The following is a 16,110-nucleotide window of genomic DNA, read 5'->3' on the forward strand; positions in this document are numbered from 1 at the left end:
GACCTAGCATGATACCATGGACATGAGCCCAGGATCTCCTGTGATAACTTAAAATTTTAAAGAAATCATTCTGAGAGAGGGAGCATACCCATTTGATAGATCGTGAATTTTGTGATTGTCAGCATTATTTTAGTTGTTAATTATATTAAACTGTATATATTCTATTAAATATATTAAAATGTATTCCTATGGTAGAGTTTCTCAACTTAAGAACTCAAGGATTTCCAGTTTGAGATACTCTAAGTTAAAACACTGGGCAGATAAAAAGATGTTCAACATCTTTCATCATTAGAGAAAAGAAAATGCACAATGAGATACCACTTTTCACCCATTAACATGGCTATTATCAAAAAACAGAAGATAAAGGTTGGTGAGGGTGTGGAGAGATTGGAACCCTTGTGCATTGCTGGTTGGGAACGTAAAATGGTGCAACACTATGGAAAACAGTGTGGTGGCTTCTCAAAAAGTTAAACAGAATTTCCATATGATCCAGCAGTTCCACTTCTAGCTATATCCCCAAAGGAATTGAAAGCAGGAATTCAAAATGATATTTGCACACCCATGTGTTATGGCAGCCTATTCACAGTAGCTGAAAGGTGGAAGGAACCAAGTGTCCATCAACAGTGAATCGATAAACAAAATGTGGTCTGTACGTAGCATGGATTATTTTGCCTTAAAAAGGAAGCAAATTGTGATATATGAACAACGTGGATGAACTTTGAAAGTGTGTTAAGTGAAATGAGCCAGACACAAAAGGACAAACACTGTATGATTCCACGTACATGCAGTTCCTAGAATAGTCGTGTCTATGGAGGCAGAAGGCACCAGGTGCTGAGCAGAGGGGGATGGGGAGTGAGTGTTAATGGGTGCAGAGTTTCAGTTTGGGAAGATGATGAGGTTCTGGAAACGGATGGTGGTGATGGTTGCACAACTATGTGAATGCACCTGATGCCACTGAACTGTGCACTTAAAATGGCTGGAATGGTCACTTTAATGTTATATATATTTTGCCACAATTAAAAAATGTTAAAATATTGTGAAATACATGCTGTTTTCTATCAGCCAGGGTCCAATCAGGAAAACAGAAACCACAGCAGTTATTTAAAAGGACAGGTCTAGTAGGAGGAACGGGTTAATGGGTGTGAGACAACTGGGAAAGAGAGTCCCTAGCTAACTGAGAGTTAACCACTGAGGAGGAACTAAGGGAGGCGATTGGGGTTACTCATAGCTGGAGGCTTGCAGGAGAGTACCCCACCTCTGAGCCGGGGTGAGGAGGCTTATGTGGGGAGTTCTGGAAAGCCAAAGACTGGGGCCAACTGCTGCTGGGCGAAAGACATTGACCGGAACAGCAAGTAGACAGAGGGGAAATATCCTCCCTCCCTCCTCCAGCCTCCCTGCCTCCAGCCTCCCAGTCTCCCTCCTCCAGCCTCCCTCCTCCGGCCTCCCTGCCTCCCTCCTCTGGCCTCCCTGCCTCCCACTAGTGCCTTCAAACCCCGAGAAGCAGAGTACAGCAGGTGGATTTGCAGTCACTTTGCAACCGGCAGTAATACTGTCATCTCAGTAGGTGATCACTGTGCCAGGGCAGTGACATGAACACAGATCGGCAGCCTTGAAATCCTGGGTCAGAATTTTGTTATACAGTGGTCAGCCAGATTCTGAATATGCTTTTATAAGTTTTTAGATTAACTTTGGAATGAAAATGCAAAATTCATAATCCTCATGGCGAAATCATGGACTACCTTCTAATACGTGGACAGACTAGGCGTCCTGGGATCTCAGCTGAGAGGCTGCCATAGGTGACACTGTGACTTTAAGGACAGTGGTGGGGGAAGTGGAAGCAGTTCTATTTATTTCTGTATGTATTTATTTATTATTCCTTTTTGATCGTGTGGCATCGTGGCAGAGATGCGTCAAGGGTGGTTGGGTGCTATGCTTTCGGACAGCTTACAAAGTAAAATGCAACACTTCTCTATATAAAATGGATAAGCAACAGAGACCTACTGTATACGTATAGCACAGGAAACTATATTCAAGGTCTTATAATAACTTAATGGAAAAGAATCTGAAAAAGAATAAACATGAAACTGAACCACGTTGCTCTATACCTGAAACTGATACAACATTGTAAATCAACTGTACTTCAATTTAAAAAAAAAAATGAAGGAGGGTTCCTGGTTGAGCACCTGACAAATTCCTATCAAAAATATGTTTCCTTTCCCCCGTCACACTGGTAGTCCACAAATGACTTAGGAGTCCTAAAAATCTTCAGGTATCACATGGGAAACATTAAGCAAGATACAATCTAATTAGAGTTAGCTAATAGGGTTAGCTAAGAAGTGCAATTATGCAGATTTCCAGAAAACTCATAAGTCAATAATTCTTATTTTTTTCTTAATTAGGGAAGTAATATAGGCTCACTGTAGAAAAACTGGAAAGTACAGATAAGTGTAAAGAGACAGAAAAACCTGTCATCCCTTCACGCTGACACAATCACCAATGACATCAGTGTACTTGCTTTTAGACTTTTGCATGCATGTCTATGTATTTAAATTAACAATGCAGTCATAGGGCTGCCGTTTATTCCATACTCCTGCAGGCCAGGCTTTCTGTGGAACCCTTGCTCTGGACTAGCGCATGGAACCCTCGTAATCACACTATGAGTTTGGTTCTGCATTATCTCCTTTTGACAAATGGCAGAACTGAGCCTTAGTTGAAGTAATTCAAGGGTAGAACTCATCCCTGTCTGCATTCTTGGACGATATCATCCTTCTGGCTGAGGTTTGTGACAAATACGTTTGTGTCCTGATGTTTTAGTTAACTTGGTAGCATGATCATTTCCTAATATAACTAAAATCATTATTAATAATTTTAAAGCTGCGTTAACATCCTACTCTGTGGCTTACCCATGATTTGCATAATAGCTCCCACGCCTGACATGTTGGTTGCTTTTCTGTTATGGATAATAACTTGAGGTTTCAGTGAAAAAGGATTGCATGCCAGTGAAGGAGTGCAGTGCATACAAATCAGTTTCAAGGCTCATATGGCAAGTTTCTGCTTAGTTTTGAGTATCCCTTTCAAAAGAAATGTTCATTGCCTGTTGTGTATAGGAATCTATACATATATTCATATATATCGTGTATATGTATAGGAATCTATATATAATATATAGAATTTAGTATTATAGAATTTAGAATAATATAGAATTTAGTAATATCGTATATAGAATATATACAGTATATTATCTACGCAGCATATAGAATCTACATATGTATATGAACACTCAACCTATATATTGTATATTCATATACTATGCATATGTGTTTCTATATACATATATATAGGTATCTATATAGGTATAGGTTATAGACTCTACAGCATTTTTTTTCTCATCCATGTTACTTCATCTCCAACAATCCTGGAGAGGAGATAGCCCCCTCTTTGCAGGTGAAGAAGTGGCAGTGCAGAGTGGTCCACTGGCTTGCCCAGTGTCACATGGCTGTACCTGCTGCAACTGGGGCCGGACACCACGACTTCTGGTTCCTTCCACACCACCCACACAGTCTCACCTCATTTGTTCCCGGTCTCCCATCATTGTTTCACTTTCTGTTATGATTTCCTGGGGATGCTGGCAGGAGTTCTGACAATTTCCTTCTGATTTGGGAGTGTCTGGGTTCTTCCTAAACCCCTGTTTTCTTTGTCACTCAATGGGGTCCTCTCGCCTGGGAATGGGGCAGAGTATCAACGCTTCTCTCATGGTAAATCTGGGTGCTGTCTAACATGATTTTTGGCCAAGAAGCAGGAAAATGAATCAATGTTTAGTAATCTCCTTTCAAAATGTTTAAACCTGGGCAAAATGTTCGCTGGGAGTGGTCAGATTTGTGAGTAAAAATGTGTAATGTCCCTTTAGAAGACAAAGTGTGTTTCATAAAAAAGGAAACGTTTCCTATGGCATTGAAAATAAAGGCTGCGTTTTTGAAGCAGTGCTCTATACTCTGTGTAGGTTTAATTAGGAAGTAACACTTTGTTGTGGGCACATAATCACAGAAGGGCCTTTGTTTTATGCAAACCTTTAGACAAGAGCTGCTTGTTTGCTGGGTTTTATAAAACCTCATTAATCTGGACGTCTGCTGTTGTCTTTTTTCCCCAAAAAATTTCTGAAAAATTGGCCAGAGCTGGATTGAGGTTTATTATTGTATCGTCCATAAGTAGAGTGTTTGCTAAGCACATTGGCACAGTAAATAAAAAAAGAACAGGCAAATTGCACATTCTTAAGGCAGAAAATCTTGAAAGACTTTTAGAACAAGAGTTGCATGTAAATTGGAGCTTCTCATTACAAATGAGTCTTGGGTGTTTGTTAAAAGAGTTCAGGCAGAAATTGTTCCTGGAAACCCTGGTAGAAATGACCATGACTGTGTACTTGTATTTATTCAAAATGATTTTATTTCAATTTTATATTACTTCATACTGGGCTCAACCAATTTCAAATTTTTCTTGAATTTGTTTGGCAAAATGAATAGATTGGAAGAAATCAAGCCCTTCATTACTATTTGGAAGTAAGCCACATGAAATTCTTCTCCTTCATTTTTATCTTTTCCGTCCTATTCTCCATGAAGCTGCTTGTCTCAGAGATATGTCTGTCTTTTGTTTTCACATTTTTGTTATCTCATTTTGTTTTCTCCTACACAGCGGCTTTTCCAATTATCTACTGCTTTGTAAGAGACCACTGCCAAACTTTATGGCTTAAAGCAACATTCATCTTATATCTTTATGGGTTTGTTTCTGGGGGTCAAGGTTTCAGGAAGGGCTTGACTGTGAGTGGTTGTATCTCAGGCTGCAGTCCTTGGGATGGAGCTGCTGGGGGAGGGGGCACTGGGGCAGCTGAGGGCTGGCCAAGGCTCTCCCGTCATGTGGTCTCTGGGCTTGTCTGTGTGGACTCTCCTTGTGGGCTAGGGGCTTCCGCACAGCATGGCAGCCCTAAGGCAGCATTGTGAATAGGGCAGTTCAGGGCTCCAGCACAAGTGTTCCAGAGAAAGAGGCAGAAGTTGCATCCCTTTAAGACCTGGCCTCAGTGTCACACAGCATCTTCCTCTGTGCTCTTTGGACCTCCCAGTCTCTGAAGTGGGCAAAGATTCAAGTGGAGAAAACATGAGGCAACCCCAGCCTGCCACAGGACGAGGGGTAAAGACTTTGAGACACGTCTGAACCCCCCATTGCCTCCTCACACTTCTGAAAAGAGGCTTCTCTCTGCTGGTCTCCCATAGCTTACCTTTTAGGGGCTATACCTTTATCTTTAGGTGATGTAAAGAGCTATAGGGCCAAGTGGCAATACAGATATTGTACCTTAAATTGTTCAATGTTAATGACTAGTGAGCTGAATACATGAAAATAATTGAGGCCATATGTGGAGCTTCCTTTCCTGGCAAGATTTATTTTTAAGCTTTATCCTTTGTCTGTCATGAACGGTGGTCTGCCAAACAGTCAAGCGTAACCATTTTTCCAGTTAGCACAACTTAGTTTACCAAACCTTCCCCCTTTTTTCTTTTTCTGTTTTGAATGGCAGAGGGTTGGCCATACTGTTACAGTGTTGCTTGCTCTACAGGGCTTCTTAGATCGGCCTTGGGAGGGTTCTGGGAAATGAGCGAAGAGAGTTTTGCAGGACTCTGTCAAAATATACTTTTCATATCTCCAACTGTTTTGGCTTCAAAATAAAGCTTTTTGTATATTTATGGAAAGAAAGGGAGGTCTGTTCTGGAATTATTTCTTCCTGTTATAGTAAAGCTAAAAAAAAGATGTTTTAGTTTCTGAAAAAATTTTTCTTTGAAAAATACGTTTTGGAATCCATTCTAGTGTTTGCTTTTTTTTTTTCTTTCTGCTTTTTACTTAGCAGTGTATTCAAATTGAAACATCTAACATCTTCATCTTTAAAAAGAAAGCTGTAACAAAGGAAAAAAACAAAGTAGCTCCTGAATACCTCTGCTATACCTCAGAATAACTCATGTGCTTCTTATGTCTTCAGTGGAACTTTTCTCTATATAGAACTTCCTTTATTATGATACAGAAGCAGACATCTTTTAACATAAGAAAAGAATTGTTAAAAAAACTCCCTTGTGATCCTAACAACCAGGAATTATCTTCTGATCCGTTCCAGCATATCTGAGAGCGTTGCCTATATTTAATAATTCGTAACGTCTGCTTATTGATGGCAGGGGTCTCAGGATTCCTTGATGAACAAGACAGTAGCGACGTCCAGGGTAAGTATTCAACAAACCGTCGGTTCCATATAAATGTTGGTATCATCAGTGTACTTCAGTTGTTGCTTAAGGCTGACCGTGGTCCTCAGGGGCTTCTGGGCTAGCTGGGGAAAGAGGCAGGTAAGCCCATCACTTCTGCTGGCTGATATGGGGGTCAGGGGAGCTGAGCAGGTATGGGGCACATATAGGAAGGGCAGCTCAGAGCATCAGAGAAACGACCCGAATGTAGGACCAGGTGGAGGAAAGGTACCTGGGAGAGAGCATCATAGAAAAGGCCTGTTTGTGGAGCCAAAATAGTTCATCCAGTGTGATCATAACAGTTGTCTTTCATTTCTTCTTTCTATTGAGATACAATTTACATGCACTGATGTGCGCACATCTTAAGGGTATAGTTGGATGCACTTTGACAAATACAGTCACATGTATAAGCCTCACCGCCATCAAGATGCAGAGCATTTCCATCACCCAGAATGTTCCCCTGTGTCCATCCCCTTCCGTTCACCAGCTCCCCTCCCCGACACCCGCTGGCCAGAGGAACCACTGTTCTGAATATTTTTTCACTTAGATTGGCTTTGCCTGTTATATAACGTCATATAAATGCAATCACACAACCTGTCTTTCTTGTGTCTGTCTTCTTTCTCTTGGCATTATGTCTGCGAGATTCCCCCATTGTTGCTTTTAGTGGTTTGTTCCTTTACTTCTGAGCAATATTTCACTCCGTGAATATACCACACTTTGTTTATCCATCCTCTTGTTAGGGTGTTTGGGTTATTATAATTTCTTCTGTCAGTGCCTATTTTATTTTATTCTGTTTTATTCATCTATTTAGATATAATTGAAAATAACGTTGTGTAGGTTTGAGGTACAAAACACGTTGGTTTGATAGGTTTATATATTGCAATATGATTACTACAGCAGTGTTAGCTAACACCTTTATCACATCACATAATTATCATTTCTTTTTCTGTATTGAAAATAATTCCAACTCTGACGTTTATAATCCAGTATTGTTGACTATAATCACAATATTGTGCATTAGCTGTCCAGAACTTTTTAGTCTACTAGTTGCTACAGTTTTGTCTATTGTAAATAAAGCTGCAGTGAACATTCTATAAAAGTCTTTCTGGACGTACGTTTTTATTTCTTGAGGAGTGAAATTGCTTGGCCAGTGGACGTGTGCACATTTAACTTTGTAAGACATGGACACACCAGCCTAGAAAGTGGCTTCAGTAGAAAACCCTTTGTCCAGTTTCTAGTTGTTTATTGCCAGAGGGCTAGGCAGTACCAATTTCTTCTTCATGGCTGGTATCTGAATTTCTGTAACAATTTTTAATGGCAGAATAATGTCATCATCTGGGTATACAGAGATTTGTTTAACCTGCTCACACTGTTGAACACTTAAGGTGATTGTAATTTTATAAATTACACTGCAACAAACATCTGAATAGTTTTGCGGCTGCAGTGCTGGTTATGTTTTAGCGTAGATTCCAGGAAATGGGATTTCTGGGTCAAAGAGCTTAAACAGGATCGCGAGAGGCCGCCTTGGGGGCGTCGGGCCCTGGCCGCAATGTGGGCTGGGTGCCAGCCCCGCGCGCGGGAGGGTCGCCCCGCAGGAAGCAGGGCACCAGGTTATTCTACATGAGTGGAGGAGGTAGTTGTTGCAAGTAGAAGACACACAACTTTTTTTTAGGATGTCTGAAGATGAATAAAAAGTGAAATTTTTACGCTGTCTTGAACCAGCTCTTCAGAAATTTACTAAGATAGTAATCCCAACAGACCTGGAGAGGTTAAGAAAGCACCAGCTAAATATTGAGAAGTATCAGAGGTGCAGAATCTGGGACAGGTTGCATGAAGAGCATATCAATGCAGGACGTACCGTTCAGCAACTCCACTCCAGTATCCGAGAAATGGAGAAGCTTTGTTTGAAAGTCCAAAGGGATGGCCTAGGACTTCTGAAGAGAATGATAGATCCTGTTAAAGAAGAAGCATCAGCAGCCACAGCAGAATTTCTTCAACTCCATCTAGAATCTGTAGAAGAACTTAAGAAACAATTTAATGATGAAGAAACCTTATTACAGCCTTCTTTGACCAGATCCATGGCTGTTGGTGGAACATTTCACGCTACTGAAGATGAAGCTAATACTCAGAGTATGACTCAGATATATGTGTTGCCTGAAATTCCTCGAGATCAAAATGCTGCAGAATCATGGGAAACCTTAGAGGCGAACTCAATTGAACTTAGCCAACTGGTCACTGATTTCTCTCTCCTAGTGAATTCTCAGCAGGAGAAGATTGACAGCGTTGAAGACCATATCAACAGTGCTGCTGTGAGTGTTGAAGAGGGAACCAAAAACTTGGGGAAGGCTGCAAAGTACAAGCTGGCAGCTCTGCCTGTGGCAGGTGCTCTCATCGGAGGAACGGTGGGGGCCCGACTGGCTTCCTTGCAGGCTTCAGAGTGGCAGGAATTGCAGCTGCGCTTGGTGGTGGGGTGGTGGGCTTCACAGGTGGAAAATTGTTACAAAGAAAGAAACAGAAAGTGATGCAGAAGCTCACTTCCAGCTGTCCAAATCTTTCCAGCCAAACTGACAAAAAATGCAGTTAAAAACCAAACTTCAGTATTATTGGTGCCAACATGTCTATCCTTTGCTGCTGTTGGACACTCATCAGCTTTTGGAACATGAACACGATTATATCAAAATAGTGGCTGTCGATGCTCAAGTGGGATTGAACTGTGATAAGTGCATATATTTTGTTGTTTGCTGGGGTGTTAATGGGGATGTTAGATACTGAGAAGCCTGGACTGAGGGTGTACAGCGTTTGGCAGGTAAAGTTTAAGGACTGCCAGGGAGCAGACTTTTTACCTGGAAATGTGAAAACCCAACCCATAACTTTGATAAGGACTTGCGATGTGTGAACATGTTGGGTTACAGAAGGACAGTTTTCAGAACAGTTTCTTCCATAACTCTGACAGTTATGGAGACTGTCAGAGTTATGGAGACTCCAAGGCTAAGCATATTGTAAATATGCTTCTTTATCTCCTAAATATAGATTATTTAGGCATTTTAGCAGAGAAAAGAATGGAAGTTCAGTAGCTTTTTGTATCAAATAGGGAAATCAGGAGCTAGCAAGGGGCACAATTGAATTGCATTAATGGAGTCCATTTGGTGAACCCTATTGCAATTTGTTCTAACCATAGTTTCAAGTGAAGGAAACAAATAGTGTAAGAAAATGGAAAGAAAGGCCCGACTTCTCTTTCGGATATCTTAATTTGTGACACTGGCCTCTTCTCTGAACTCTTTTTTCTGCCTCTCTGTAAATAAAGAACACAGAGTCTCAAGTGGTAGACTTATAAGGCCAGTCACTAAGCTTGCTCTGTCAGCCTCTTTTTTTAATTTTTGAATTTTATTTTATTTATTTTTTTATACAGCTCCAACCAAAAGACACAGGCTCGCTGAATGGATACAAAAACAAGACCCATATATATGCTGTCTACAAGAGACCCACTTCAGACCTAGGGACACATAGAGACTGAAAGTGAGGGGATGGGAAAAGATATTCCATGCAAATGAAAATCAAAAGAAAGCTGGAGTAGCAATACTCATATCAGATAAAATAGACTTTAAAGTAAAGAATGTTACAAGAGACAAGGAAGGACACTACATAATGATCAAGGGATCAATCCAAGAAGAAGATACAACAATTATAAATATATATGCATCCAACACAGGAGCACCTCAATACATAAGGCAACTGCTAACAGCTATAAAAGAGGAAATCGACAGTGACACAATAATAGTGGGGGACTTTTAACAGCCTGTCTCTGAACACCTCAAATATCTAGTCCCCTCTGCCTTCCCTGCCTTGTAATTTTGAAAAATTCTTTGACTTATGGGGTGAATTCTACCCATGTGTAATGCAGACTTTTCTCATAATCTGTTTTGGTTTTTTTGTTTGTTTTTTGTTGCTGTTGTTTTGGTTCTTTTTGGTATTGGCTGCCATCTCTGTTCATCCTCTACTGTAACCTCTAGGTAAAAAAGAAAGTGAGAGAAAGAGAGGTGTCAGTCTCCAAATACTTTCAACGTTGTTAGAGTTTGAGCTAAAAAATAAGCAAGGGGGGAACAGCAGATCATTTCTTGGGGCATCTTACAATTTCAGGGGACTCATGTACTTGCCGTGCAGGGAGTGTTTGACCCTAAGTCTCTTCAGCTGGCAGTTGGAGGAGCTAAGGACTAGCTTTCTACCTCACTGCTGTTACTACCATCCTTTTCCCCAGGCTTTGCTGTCTCCTGTGATTTCTTTCACCTTGCACAGCTGCTGTTTCTTCCCAAGAATGGCATTCATGCTTGCCTTTTCTCACATTCAAGGTTGATGGTGGACAAAGCCTGATGCCAAGACTCAGTCCTGGTGGAGGATTTGTGGTGCTAATCTCAACACTTGACATTGACAGCAAGCATGGCTCAGCCCAACCCAATGTCTATCTCAAATAGCAGAAAAGTTTTAAATTTAGGAAAAAAGAACTTAAGATTATAGGCAGACTTATCCTGTACTCTCACCTCATTTGAAATAGGAAGGAACCACCGTTTGCCTTATTCTTTTCTGAGGACAGAGGAAAGGGCACCTACACCACAGAAGGTATGAGATCTCTGCTCAGGCGCCAAATGGATTCATCAAGCTGTTGAATGATTTATCACTTCTCTCTTGCTGAGTTTACTCTTAATAACTTTTATTGATTGCTACCTTTTACTTCTATGTCTAATCTAAAGAGACCTTTCTCATTCATACTTTTTGCTTCTCACCAGTGAATTCCAATGAAGCAGCATACCATTTCTTATTGTTCTTAAATAACTGGAAAACATCAAGTATTTCTACCTGCTGACTCATATCTTTAATATAATACCAAGAAGGAAGTACTTTGAGTGTCAGAGTCTGATCCAGTATTTGACATTGGATACCTGTAAGGTTGGGATAAATACTTTTGAACTCCATCTTTTTGTATTTTTGGATCCTTGCTGTCCCTTTAACACAGGGCGTTCAAACCAGAATGAGGATCAGAATTGCCCAGGGCGCTAATTTAAAACAAGATTCCTAAACTTCAGTCCCATAGGTTCTAATAATAGCCAATCTGGCCTGGTCAGCTAAAATTATAAATTTAAGTTACAGTTATATCAAGATTCAGCTGTATCATTGAATCCTGTAATTTCTAGTATTCTACCCTTCAGCCAACCTAAAATTCCTATTCTGCCAACCCAAAATTGGCTAGCTCACCATCTTAACAGCACTAGGGACTCATTCTACTGTCAGGCTGGTTCTACATCAAGACCTGAAGGAGAAAAGAGGCCTGTTATTGACCCTCACAGTTTGTTTTGGGAGCTCTCCTTTTTACTGAGCCAGTGTGGGACATCACTGTATGTGCTCATAGAGGCCTTTGAGTTTTACTACTCATCAGGATGGGAATATTACTCTAGCAGTCTTCATGCTTAGGCAAGTTGCAATCCTTTTTAAAAGTTTTATAATTTAAAATTATTTAGAAATTGTATCTAATTTCCCCATAATAGAAGCTAATAGCCAACCTTTTGTAGAAATTTCTAGATGTGTTTAATCAACTATAAATGATATACGTATAAACTATAAAGTGTTTAGAAGTATAAATTAGTCAATATAACACAGAAACCAATCTTAAAATGGAATTTAATGCCCTACAGTAGCAGATTAAATTTATCTTCTCTATGATTCATGTCTTATTTTTACTGCAACAAGTTAGAAGGTAAGGAACACTTTGATTAAGTTCTTAAAATTTACAGAGTCTCATTTGGATAAAGGCAGCACTCTTAAAGCCTTTTTAATATAATAATCTGATAATTTCTCTGTAGAACAGAGACTTTGAAACTTTTTGGTTGTAATCCACAGTAAAAAAGCATTTATATCAAAACTCAGCATATGCATTATGGAACAATACTTACCATTATGTGCAGTGCACTCTGATGTTTTTTATTGTTTTAGTTTTTAAAAGATGCTAGTTGTAACCTACTAAATTGATTTCATAATCTACCAAAGGGTTTTGACCCTTAGTTTGAAAAAAAAACCCCACCTTTACAGAGGAACTGTTATTTATGGAATATTTTCTGTTTGCCAGGCCCTTCACTAGACATTTTACAGGTAAGGACACTGGGTCTCAGAGAAGCTAAATAATTTGCAGAGGGTTATTCAACTACAAAAGGGTGAAGCCAGGATGTAAACTAGGTCTGTTGAGCTACAAAAACTTCTGTTACTCTCATACTGTGTTGCTTCTGTATATTAAAATTGAGATGGACTATTCGCTCTGCTTCACCCAAACACCCATATATTCTGTAAAGCAGGCTTGCTTTGAAATTACACATGCCGTTCATTTTCACTTTTCTTAAAATCTTGTGTTTCCTCATCAAATGTCCAGCAGCCTCAGTTTTTAATGGTGGCCAGTGCAGAAGTACATAGCGCTGAATTTAGTCCTTAGACTATAAAATTAATAGCGTTTCCATCCCACCCACACATCCTACAAATTTCCTTATATTTGTGGGTCACAGCCATCACTTAAGCAGTGCTTTTTATATTGAATTTTAAAATAAACTCTAATATTTTTTTAAAACAATCATATAACTCATAGAATCAAATGATTATCCTTTAAAATGGTACCCTTGGGAGGCCATGCACTTATTGTAGTGATGCTGATATTACTTAGAATATTTTTGAAACTTTTCTTTTGGAATTGCCTCTAAAGACATTTTACAAATCACATAAAAAAGCCATCTCAGTGTTTATTAGTCGCAGACTCTGCTCCCTTGTTCTTATGACCTCTCCTCTCTTCCTTCCTCAGTTTTGTTTTTCTTCTGCTGATTTAGCTCTTCTACCCACCTATGCTGGAGCCAATAACCTAAGAAGCCCCAGAAAAGGGTGTGCTGGCCAGAGTTCCTGGGGCAAGAACTTTCAGGTTATACTGACGCCGAGTGCTGTATAGGGAGAGTTCTGCGAATCCAAAAGCCTTCCTCTGTGGGCTGCCTGCCTGCCTGTAAGTGCCCTAAAGTAGTTTGCACAGGAGTAAGGACTGAATACTGGCGTTATCACAAGAAGCTAAGAAACGTACATATATATTGTACAACATTTTTCTCCAGTGAAGGTCACAGAAGCCAAACCAAGCCATTGTTTGTGTTAACTTAAAAATGGAAAGGTCGTTTTCAGGGTGCCCCTTGCCCTTCGTTGTTGCCACATGAAATCTTTGGGAGGAAGGATGAAGAAGAGTATGGGGAAATGGTTCTCCTGTGAAATGGGACATTTTCTTCTCCTGATAAAGTATAACATGGCGGTGGCTATCAGGTACTTATGAATGCTAGAAACTCATTTTAAGTAGTCAGAGGTCTAATAAAAGGTAGGGAAGCTTCCCCACTAGCCGAAATTAATGTGAACAGTTCAGGTTCTGTTTGTGTGGGGTTCTTTTGTTTTGTTTTGTTTGCGGTACACAGGCCTCTCACTGTTGTGGCCTCTCCCATCGCGGAGCACAGGCTACGGACGCACAGACTCAGCGGCCATGGCTCACGGGCCCAGCCGCTCCGCGGCACGTGGGATCTTCCCGGACCGGGGCATGAACCCATGTCCCCTGCATCGGCAGGCGGACTCTCAACCACTGCGCCACCAGGGAAGCCCTGTTTGTGTTTCTGTTAACATTTCGTGTTGTTTCTAACAAGATGTTCTCAACTATTTATATTCATTAATTTGACACCATTTCACAGAGCCACTGCTTAGGTATGATAAACAGTCAACGGTAGAAGATTCACCTATAGTCCATATTACTGCCCTCAAAGAAATTATTTATTGTGGGAGACAAGAAAAACGTCTGTGCAATATTAACAAAGGAAATAAATTCATATAAAAACGTAAGAGGTGTCAAAGGCAAATGATTTGCCCAAGATTAAAGCTAGTTAGCACAAAAACTAGAATTATAACCATGGTCTAAGAAAAAATAATCCTCAAAGTAATTTAACTGAGTTTTTGTTATGCCATATCAGGTTGCCTACTGAAGCTTGTGGTCTTTCAGACCAGCTTTAACATTCCAAATCAGTCAACAGCTACAGTGGAAAGAGAATTGGATGGGGAATCAGGAGATCAGAGCTCTACCTTTGACTTTGTCTCTGATAGTAAGCTTTTACTCAGGGGTTGCTGCTTTCTCCCATTCTAGTCAGGGATTCTCCATTCTTTCTATCTAGCCTCTTACTGGGTCTTGTTAATTGTTTGAATATTAGTCGCATTCATTTCTTAAATATATTCGTAGCCATCACTCCAGTAAAAGACTTTATTACCTCCCATCCGCTACCTCATCTTCCCCAACTTTAGGCCATTCCTCACATCACTGCCACAAGAACTGTCTTTCATTTTTCTGCTGAAATATTTTCAGCAGATCCTGTTGAATACCTTATAAAGTTCAGCCTTCCATATACTGGCCCCAGCTTTGTCTCTTCAGACTCGCTACTCAACCATCTGACAATGCCACTGAAAATCAGACATTCCACAAGAATGATTTTAAGGTTTTTCTATGGTGAAGGTACAAACTGGTAATAAACTATGTTTACATTTTTTCCAGACTAAAGCAATTTCTGTAATACTACATTTTACAAAACTAGTCAGCTGAGTTTTGTTTCAGCTCTTGAATAAGTCTAAAAGTTGTTTCCTAAGGAGAAGAAATCTTTTGTCCCCTCAGAGGAAATTACATACAATTTCTTAACCTCCAAAACAACGTCAGTCTTGTCACCTGTGCATTGGATAGCCAAAGCATGAAGATTTTAATTTAGCAGCATAGATACTCCAGACTTGAACGGACCATCGTCCAGCTCCTGTGAGAAACTTGACTAATAAATATTTGAGGAAATTACTCAAGAGTATGTACATGTTATCCATACATTTCTCAAGTACTTGAGATTGTCTTTTATTAAGGTTAATCACTAAAAAAGATGTTTACCAAGGTTTCATTAATTAACCCCCTAAAGATGTTTTCCATTTTATCGTTAAAACCCTTGGTGTTAGCAAGGGTCAGCACAAAAAAATGGCCCAATGGTGAGAATGTCTACAAATTCTGTAAAGCTTACTGAATTCGCTTATGATGTTGCTAAGGGGTGCTTATATAAGGAAACATGCAATAAATTCACTCATTCAACAACAACAACAACAAAAAAACAAAACCAAAAGAGCTTAAACATTTTTGAAAATTAATTTTTATTATTTTTTTTCAAAAATATTGCTCGATTTATATACTCACTAACAGTGAATAAAAGAGTGTGTCTCACAACCTCTCAGCAGCATGGAGACTGAAAGGTTCTTTCTTTGTTCTCTGTTAATTGAATAGCAAGGAATTTACTTATTCATTCATTCACTCATTCATTCAGATATAGCATATATTCATTTATTTACATTTGGTCACTGTATTGAACATATATTTGGGAGCGCTGGGCTGACTTCAGATGCTTAGACAATATTTGTTTGGTCTTGTTTATCACCTTCACATGTGTAAATTATGCCATGATTATTTACCTCTGATGAGGCAAATGCGTTGTCAAATGGTGGTGACAGTTTTAGATATTTGAAAATCAGTGTAAGAGGCAGGACAGAATTTTCAAGTCATAACAAATGAGAAAAAAATTGAATGAACTGCAAATATCATCATCTTGAGAGGTGCCAGTTGTCAGCAGAATAACTATGGCGCTTAGGGAAAGTGATTACAAATCTGATAGTGATACCTTACATCTGTATCGTGCATTTTATAAAGTGTTTTTCTATTTGTTATTTCACACTTACAGTGTGAGAACTCGGAATAACATGTCGATCCATATTCACAGTA

At 39.7% G+C, this 16,110-nt stretch overlaps 1 protein-coding gene and 1 pseudogene across 1 annotated transcript in view; both read left to right on the forward strand.

Annotated features, from left to right (window-relative positions):
- LAMA1 (laminin subunit alpha 1) overlaps positions 1–16,110 on the forward strand; it is a 150,365-nt gene that overhangs the window by 17,856 nt on the left and 116,399 nt on the right. The gene's annotated exons all lie outside the window — the stretch shown is intronic.
- On the forward strand, positions 7,943–8,853 carry LOC132436576 (syntaxin-17 pseudogene; annotated as a pseudogene).

This window comes from Delphinus delphis, chromosome 13 (genome assembly GCF_949987515.2).
Source record: "Delphinus delphis chromosome 13, mDelDel1.2, whole genome shotgun sequence".
In the NCBI taxonomy this organism is placed as follows: Eukaryota; Metazoa; Chordata; class Mammalia; order Artiodactyla; family Delphinidae; genus Delphinus; species Delphinus delphis.